The sequence below is a fragment of the Bison bison genome, unplaced genomic scaffold (assembly GCF_000754665.1).
Source record: "Bison bison bison isolate TAMUID 2011002044 unplaced genomic scaffold, Bison_UMD1.0 scf7180017864383, whole genome shotgun sequence".
In the NCBI taxonomy this organism is placed as follows: domain Eukaryota; kingdom Metazoa; phylum Chordata; class Mammalia; order Artiodactyla; family Bovidae; genus Bison; species Bison bison.
The window spans coordinates 8,519,994-8,529,631 of NW_011494955.1; the positions used below are offsets into that span (position 1 = coordinate 8,519,994).

The 9,638-nt window shown below is 40.0% G+C and overlaps 1 pseudogene; it reads right to left on the reverse strand.

The window, feature by feature from the left end:
* Positions 1-8,929: 8,929 nt before the first annotated feature.
* Positions 8,930-9,411, reverse strand: LOC105001624 (annotated as a pseudogene).
* Positions 9,412-9,638: the final 227 nt, after the last annotated feature.

The window sequence follows — 9,638 nt, forward strand, 5'->3', positions numbered from 1 at the left end:
CAAAGTAATGTCTCTGCTTTTCAATATGCTGTCTAGGTTGGTCATAACTTTCCTTCCAAGGAGTAAGCGTCTTTTAATTTCATGGCTGCAGTCACCATCTGCACTGATTTTGGAGCCCAGAAAAATAAAGTCTGACACTGTTTCCACTGTTTCCCCATCTATTTCCCATGAAGAGATGGGACCAGATGCCATGATCTTCCTTTTCTGAATGTTGAGCTTTAAGCCAACTTTTTCACTCTCCACTTTCACTTTCATCAAGAGGCTTTTTAGTTCCTCTTCACTTTCTGCCATAAGGGTGGTGTCATCTGCATATCTGATTCTTAACTTTGTTTCATGGCAGTTTGTAATTGCTTTATGTCATTATTTGTTTTTTGTGTGTCTCTCCAACTGTTTCAAACTCCGTGAAGACAAGAACATTGCCTGTTTTGTATTTTTCTTACCAGCACCTACCTCTAACTAAAGCATTGTAGGGACCCAGTAGACTCATTATATAAATAGCACTTAAGAAGTACCCTGTACTTTACATTCATTGTCTTACTTAATCCATTTTTGAGTTGGGGAAATACGAGCTATAGTTTTGGTAACTTGCACCAGGTCATACAGGAAGTAAATAGGCTTAGAATCCAAACCCAAGTTACTAAGCACCAGAAATTTAGTAATTCTGTATTCTAACTTTCCCATTGAAATTTCAAATCAGTCCAATAGATATGTATTGATTGTACATTAGCATTAATTTTTCTTGGTGGAAGCTACAAAGTGAAAATAAATACTCTCAATAAAGGTTTGCATTCAATGAGACAGACATATCAGTTCAGTTCAGTCGTCCAATCATGTCTAACTCTGTGACCCCATGGACAGCAGCACGCTGGCCTCCCTGTCCATCACCAGCTCCGGGAATGCACCCAAACTCGTGTCCATTGAGTCAGTGATACCATCCAACCATCTCATCCTCTGTCGTCCCCTTCTCCTCCCACCTTCAATCTTTCCCAGCATCAGGGTCTTTTCAAATGAGTTGATTCTTTGCATCAGGTGGCCAAAGGATTGGAGTTTCAGCTTTAACATCAGTCCTTCCGATGAATATTCAAGACTGATTTCCTTCAGGATGGACTGGTTGGATCTCCGTGCAGTCCAAGAGACTCTCAAGAGTCTTCTCTAATACCACAGTTCAAAAGCATCAATTCTTCGGAGCTCAGCTTTCTTTATAGTCCAACTCTCACATCCATACATGACCACTGGAAAAACCATAGCCTTGACTAGATATCCTTTGTTGGCAAAGTAATGTCTCTGCTTTCTACTATGCTGTCTAGATTGGTCATAACTTCTTCCAAGGAGCAAGTGTCTTAATTTCATGTCTACAGTCACCATCTGCAGTGATTTTGGAGCCCCCCAAAATAAAGTCTCTCACTGTTTCCATTGTTTCCCTATCTATTTGCCATGAAATGATGGGACCAGATGCCATGATCTTAGTTTTCTTAATGCTGAGCTTTAAGCCCACTTTTTCACTCTCCATTTTCACTTTCATCAAGTTGCTTTTTAGTTCCTCTTTGTTTTCTGCCATAAGGGCGGTGTCATCCACATATCTGAGGTTATTGATATTTCTCCCGGCAATCTTGATTCCAGCTTGTGTGTCATCTAGCCCAGTGTTTCTCATGATGTACTCTGCATGTAAGTTAAATAAGCATGGTGCCAATATATGGCCTTGACATACTCCTTTCTTTATCTGGAACCAGTCTGTTGTTTCATGTCCAGTTCTAACTGTTGCTTCCTGACCTGCATACAGATTTCTCAAGAGGCAGGTCAGGTGGTCTGGTATTCCCATCTCTTTCAGAATTTTCCACAGTTGGTTGTTATCCACACAGTCAAAGGTTTTGGCATAGTCAATAAAGCAGAAATAGATGTTTTTCTGGAACTCTCTTGCTTTTTTGATAATCCAACGGATGTTAGCAATTTGATCCCTGGTTCCTCTGCCCTTTCTAAAACAAGGTTGAACATCTGGAAGTTCATGGTTCACATACTGTTGAAGTCTGGCTTGGAGAATTTTGAGCACTACTTTACTAGCATGTGAGATGAGTGCAATTGTGCAGTAGTTTGATCATTCTTTGGCATTGCCTTTCTTTGGGATTGGAGTGAAAACTGACCTTTTCCAGTCCTGTGGCCACTGCTGAGTTTTCCAAATTTGCTGGCATACTGAGTGCAGCACTTTCACAGCATCATCTTTTAGGATTTGAAATAGCTCAACTGGAATTCCATCATCTCCACTAGCTTTGTTCGTAGTGATGCTTCCTAAGGCCCACTTGACTTCGCATTTCAGGATGTCTGGCTCTAGGTGAGTGATCATACCATCATGATTTTCTGGGTTGTGAAGATCTTTTATATATATATGACTGATTCGTAATGTATAACAGAAACGGACACAACATTGTAAGCAGTTATTCTCCAATTCTCTGATAGCTCAGTTGGTAAAAAATGCGCCTGCAATGCAGGAGACCCCAGTTCAATTCCTGGGTCTAGAAGCTCCCCTGGAAAAGGGATAAGCTACCCATTCCAGTTTTCTTGGGCTTCCCTTGTGGCTCAGCTGGTAAAGAATCTGCCTGCAATGTGGGAGACCTGGGTTCGATCCCTGGGTTGGGAAGATTCCCCTGGAGAAGGGAAAGGCTCTCCACTCCAGTATTCTGGCCTGGAGAATTCCATGGACGGCATAGCCCATGGGGTCCCAAAGAGTCAGATAGAACTGAGCAACTTTCACTTTCAGAAACTTAAAAAATGAAAAAGAACTTAAGAGCATTTGTAGGCGCTTCCCTGGCAGTCCAGTGGTTGACTTCATCTTCCAATGCAGGGGGTGTGGGTTTAATCCGTGGTCTGCAAGCTAAGGTCCCACATGCCTTGCAGTCAAGAAACCATCACATAAAACAGAAATGATATTGTAACAAATTTAGTAAAGACTTAAAAATAGTTCACATCAAAAAAAAATTCTTTAAAAAAGAGAAGAAACCAAAACTGTAGATCTCAAAACCAGCACAGACTAGGATATTTTTTTTAGCTAATTATTTGAAGTCATTTTGTCTCAGATGGTTAACTAGATAAGCAAGCAAAAATAAGATTTTTTTCCCTTAGCGAGATACTTTCCCTACTGTAAAATCAATTTATTGCAATAAAATATTTATTATTTTGTCCAGAAAATGTATTTTTTGTGAGAAAACCTTATTCCAAAATGGAGGACATAATTAGCCCCCACCTTCTTTTCTTTGAAGTCATTGTTAATGATATGGCTTAGGACAAAAACTTGATCTCTCCAAATTTCAGTTTCCTTATTTGTAAAATGAGGGCAGGAATAGTGCCACATCATAGGATATGGAAATTAAATCTCAAAATAGAGAGAAAGCACTTATGATAGAATATCTGACACAACAGTGATATGTATTAGCCAAGATTAATAAGCCATGGTCTTGAAACTTTTCTATTTGTATGGAATCCATGATGGCCTAAATATTTTCAGGCACACACATATTAGGTGACCTTTGGCAATGGGTTAATAAGAAATATATTAAGAAAAAAATGGGAAAGTTTGTTTGCTTGGTATTAAGGGAAATACTGAGGATTTTTTTCATATCTTCATGAAAAGTGCTTTATAAGTTTTTACATATATAGATAATATGGTATAGATACAGATATAGTTATCAATTCAATCACATTTGGGAGTGGGGCTTCAACATGTGAATTGGAGGGAATATGATTCAGACCATATTGGAGAAGGAGAGCAGGCGGTAGGGAATTGCTTCTGACTGAGAGCCACTGGCATAAAGGCGTGAAAGAATGTGGTGAGAAATAAAATATTTCCTGCCATAAATAGGCAGTAAACAAAGGATGTCAAAGTTATCAGTGATTGTGATCACCCCTGATGGTGAGCTCTGAGGAATTCCTGCCATCTAGCAGCCATCAGACTGCAGTCACCCCTAACAATGCTAAGGACACTCCTGATGAGGAAACGCAAGATACGGGGCCCAGGTAGCTGCGGTGCATATCAAAGGAATGATTTCAGTGATCCCAGACTGTACATCGTCCAATACATAGAAAGGTGCTAAATTCCTTAACCTGGGATATCTAGTTTTCTTTTATTAATAGCAGCCTTCTATTCTGACTATGTGGTGGTGCTGCAGAAACCCCTATATCCTGGCTTCCCCCTCTTACTCTTTGGAACAGTTTTCTCAGTGTTTATATGAAAGGCTGTCTGCCAGGCTTGAAGTCCTAAATATATCTGCTGAATAAAATATAACTCTGTGCTTTTAGATTGTGCATTATTTTTCAGTTTACAGTGGCATGTTAAAGGGAAGTTCTTGCTGAGGGGTAGGTAAATTGAGACCATATCATAAATGGCTTTCTACCCTACCCTAAAGAGTATGGCTTTTATTGTAAGGCTTCAAGGTGATATGTGACATGGACTATTTAAAATTAATATTTTTTAAAATGCCTAAAATAAACTACCACAGGCATGTCCATAGCACGCAAACACAATGAACAATACTGTGTAGCTGGGACCTCCCTGGTGGCCCAGTGGTTAAGAATCCACCTTGCAATGCAGGGGACTTGGGTTCAAGCCCTGGTCAGGGAAATAAGATCCCACGTTTGGTAGGGCAATTAAGCCCGTGCCACAACTAGAAAGAAGTCCACGTGCCCGCCACAAGTCCAGTGTAGCACAAATAAGACCCATGCATGCATGCATGCTAAGTCACTTTGGTCGTGTCTGACCCTGCGCAATCCTATGGACAGCAGCCCACCAGGCTCCTCTGTCCATGGGATTCTCTAGGCAAGAATACTGGAGTGGGTTGCCATTGCCTTCTCCACAACTAAGATCCAATACATCCCCAAAATAAATATTTTTAAAAAACTGTATAGCCATTAAAAGCCAGTAAAATGATATTCATATAGATGATGTGGATAAATGTATATATTTATGTAATACTTACAGATGTCTTCAACCTAGGAAAACATGGTCATTTGTAAAAGATCACTCTGATGGCAGTTTAGATTCTAGAGCAGTGATTCCCTTCAAGTAAATCCCTTCATTTTATTTAAAAATTCAAATACATTTAAAGAACTGTTTTCTGAGAGTATGCAGATTTTGAAGTTGGACAGTCTTCTAAAATTATTATTGTGAGCTAACAGAGTGGAGAGTGATTTCTTGTGCCCAGACAAAAATTTTTTTAAAGGCAGCCTTTACTATGTCAGTTCTCCAAACCATTTTTAAACTTTTATCAGTAGTGATATCTCTAAGTCTGATGGCTTATATTCTAAAGAAAGTATTGGAAATGGCATAGCCTGCTGGTTGGGGAGACTTGCTAAGATGTTATTGTTGATAACAATATTGATGAGAACTTATGTGAAGGCTTTTGGGGGACTAGAGAGAAGAGATTGGATTGCAGAAACATTTCTAATTTAAAATTCAGAGAACTTAATGGTCCATTATGATTCCCTAGTGGCTCAGTGGTAAAGAATCTGAGTGCAATACAGGAGCCACAGGAGACATGGATTCAATCCTCGGGTCCGGAAGATCCCCTGGAGGAGGGCATGGCAACCCACTCCCGTATTCTTGCCTGGAGAATCCCATGGACAGAGGAGCCTGGCTGGCCACGGTCCATAGGGTTGCAAAGAGTGGGACAAGACTGGAGCAACTTAGGATGCACACATGTAATGGTCCAGTATCTGTGAAGAGGGAGGAGTTGAAGATGACACTCCAAGCCAGCTTTCTGGCTTGGGTTTCTGGGTTGATAGTAGTACCACTCCCTGAGATAGCAAATAAAGGAGGAGGAAGAGGTCTTGGAGGAGGTGCAGGGGAAGATAAGCTTTGAGCATTTTAAGTCTGAGATGCCTACATGGCATCCAGGCAGAGATATCTAGTAGTAAGTTAGAAATATGGATCTGGAGATAGAGACATGAGCGTTATTAGGCTTGGGTGTGGTAGAGGCTAAGAATGAAGTAGTTGAGAGAAAAGTATTAAAAAAAAACTGAACACAACCTAGAGGGATACTAATATTTGGTGGTTTTGTTTATAACAAACAAGGGTGTTATAGGAAACAAGGGTTGGAAATTCTGTAAAGGAAACTACAAAAGAAAGATAGAATAAGGAGAAAATGCATTAGAAATAATCACATGGAAATAAGAAGAGAAGAAAGTGTTACAAAAGTTTGGTCAGGTATATGAAACTGCTGAATAAAGATCAAGGAGTACAAGGTCTTAAATTAGACCATTGATTTTAGCCATTGGTGACTTTAATGAAATCAGTATAATTAAAGCATATCAAAAAAATAATTCTCACAAGAAATTTTGATGCACTAGCCTAGACACTAGCTCATGGAGCAAAGGATCTTTTTATTTTAAACTTACTTCATCAGCAATCTTGCTACGCTCTCCTCTTTTGTTCTCTTGAAGAGTGCCTTTCTTGAAATTAAATGTGACTCTCTTGCCACATTCTCTTCTGTAATCCTTTACCTATTTTAGCTCTGTCCAACAACATCTTGTTACGTTTTATATTACAATATATTATTATCTCTTTTTATAACTGAGAATTGTTAGATCCTTAATGATAGAACTTTACATTCCCCATAATTTCTATGTAGCATCCAAGTATTTAGGCTGAACTTTGGGAAAGATGTATATGGCTCTAAGCAATGTTCCCATAGGCAAGACATCAGGAGCATTATTGCCCACATGGAAGTTCCAACTGTTCATTGACCAGGGCTACATGGGAATCAGTATCCAGGGTTCACAAAAGAAAGATAAGAGCCACATAAAATACTGGAGGACAAATGACAGTTTTCTTCACGGCTCTCTCTATCCATCTCTCCAATTAGTGATTCCCACTCCTTATTGAAGAATGAAGGTTATTTTAGCGTTGAAGGCAGAGGTAGGTAGAGTTGAACTAGGATTGTTCTGTGGGTGAGATTTTAATATGGAAAAGGATTAGACAGAGGGTCTCAAACTTGTGGTCACAGGACCTTTTTTATAATTGAATATAGTTATATTGAAATAATGTAACTGTATAATATTGTCCCCCTCCCAGACCAGGGGCCCAATGTGTGAAATAATAACTATATAATATAGTTATATTGAAAACTAATAGAGGACCCACAGATTTGATACACACACACACACACACACACACACACACATATATATATAATTTAGCTTAGAAGACATTTGTTTCCCAACTTCATATGTTGGAACCTATATGATGGTGTTTGCAGGTGGGGCTTCTGGGAGGTGATTTGGTTATGAGGGTTCTGCCCTCTTGAATGGGATTAGTACTTTTATGAGAGATCCCAGAGACCTCCTTTACCCGATTCCACCACGGGGGGACACAAAGAGAAGCCCACTGTCTACGAACCAGGGAGCCAGACTTCACCAGGCATTGAATCAACTCAACATTGTCTCATAGTCACTGAGGCTTTGTTGATTCTGGTTTTATTTATTTTTAAAATAACTTTGTTTATTTATTTTTGTCTGTGCTCGGTCTTTGTTGTTGTATGGGCTTTTCTCTATTTGCGGTGAGTGGGGACTACTCTGCAGTTGTGGCCGGTGGGCTCAGTGGTTGCAATTCCCAGGCTGTAGAGCACAGGTTCAGCATTCGTGGTGCGCAGGCCTAGTTGCTCCTAGGCATGTGGGTCCTCCCAGACCAGGGGCCCAACGCGTGTCTCCTGCATTGGCAGGCTGACCCTTTATCACTGAGTCACCAGGGAAGCCCCTGGTTTTATTTTTTGTTTTTGGTTTTTTCTCTTTTGCTTCAGTTTGGATGGCTTCTGTTGCTTTGCCTTTAAGTTCACTTTTATTCTATAGTATCTAATTCTTGCCAAGCCCATCTGCTTAATGGATTTAAGATACTATATTTTTCAGTCCTAGATTTCCATTTGGTTCTTTTTATAGTTTCCATTTCTCTATTAAGATTTTCTGTTTATTCCCTTATTATATTTATATTTTCCTTTGAGTAACACGTTTATAATAGCTGCTTGAAAAATTGTATCCCCTATTTCCATCATCTCTCTCATTTCTGAGTTCATAAGTTTTTTCTCCTGGTCAAGAGTAACATTTTCCAATTTTCCTCATGCCTAGTAATTTTTTTCTTATGCTGGATGCCATAGACTCTCCTTTGGGCAATTTTTGTTGTCTTTCTTAATAGAGTATTCTTAATAATTAACTTTTTAATAGTTGTTCAGGTAGTCAATTTACTTGCATTTCAGTGTGGTACTTTCAAGGTTTGTTTTTAAGCTCTTTTTTATACAGAACTAGAGTAACCTTTACTCTAAGGCACCACTGTCCTATATGAAATTCACTAGCTATGTTTAGCTGTTAAGCCCTTGAACTGTGACTAGTCCAAACGGAAGTGTGCTGTAAATGAAACACGAACACTGAATTTCAATGCTTAGTATGAAAAAACATAAAATATGTCATATTCTATGTTGGGTACATGTTAAAATGACAATATTTGGGATATTCTGGGTTAAGTAAAATATTTTATTAACAATTTTATCTGTTCATTTTTACTTTTTTCAAGAGGTTACTGCTGCTGTGGCTGCTGCTGCTAAGTCGCTTCAGTTGTGTCCGACTCTGTGCGACCCCATAGACGGCAGCCCACCAGGCTACCCCGGACCCGGGATTCTCCAGGCAAGAACGCTGGGGTGGGTTGCCATTTCCTTCTCCAATGCATAAAAGTGAAAAGTGAAAGTGAAGTCGATCAGTCGTATCAGACTCTAGAGACCCCATGGACTGCAGCCTACCAGGCTCCTCCGTCCATGGGATTTTCTAGGCAAAAGTACTGGAGTGGGGTGCCATTGCCTTCATTTTTACTTTTTTCAAGAGGTTACTAGGAAATTTTGTTTATCTACCTATCTGGGAAAATAACTTAATTTTGTTTGGGGCAGTGAGTAGGGATCCAGTCTTAGAACTTCTGCAACTGTTTTTTCGTGCCAGCAGTCTTGGTGACCTTGAGCACATTGAGGCTCACTGTCCCTTGCAAGTGCAAGGGACCCGCACTTGCCCACTGTGACAAAGTCCCCGATCCAGATGTCCCGGAAGCAGAGGGAAAGGTAGAGAGACATGTTCTGGTGGCATTTCTGGAAGCAGGTGTACTTTTGGATGCAGTGAAGGCAGTCTCCAGGTGACAATGGTCCCCTGTATCTTTATCTTGGTCACCATCCCAGACAGGATCTGCCCTTGGATGGAGACATTACCAGTTAAAGGGCGTTTCTTGTCAATGTAGGTGCCTTCGATAGCCTCCTTCAGTGTCTCAAAGCCCAAACCAACATTCTGGTAATATCACGGGACCTTCTCCTTGCCACTTTCTCCAAGCAGGACCCTCTTCTTATTTTGAAAGTTGGTAGGTTGCTTTTGGTAAGCACACTTTGTCTAAAGGTCCACCATGTTCCTGGTTATTTGGAAAAAAGGTAGAAATTTTATGTTTGTGATATCTTGTATTTCTGTTGAATAATGCCGCTATAGTGCTAGATTCTCCCTACTACTAAGACTCAGCCTTTCTAGGGTGTCTACTAAATTATTGGGATGGTTAATGAGATTTCTACACTGTGGTTGGTTGAAATGCTAACATCTCCCATCCCTATGCAATCTCTGGTCATTGCTCAGATCATAGC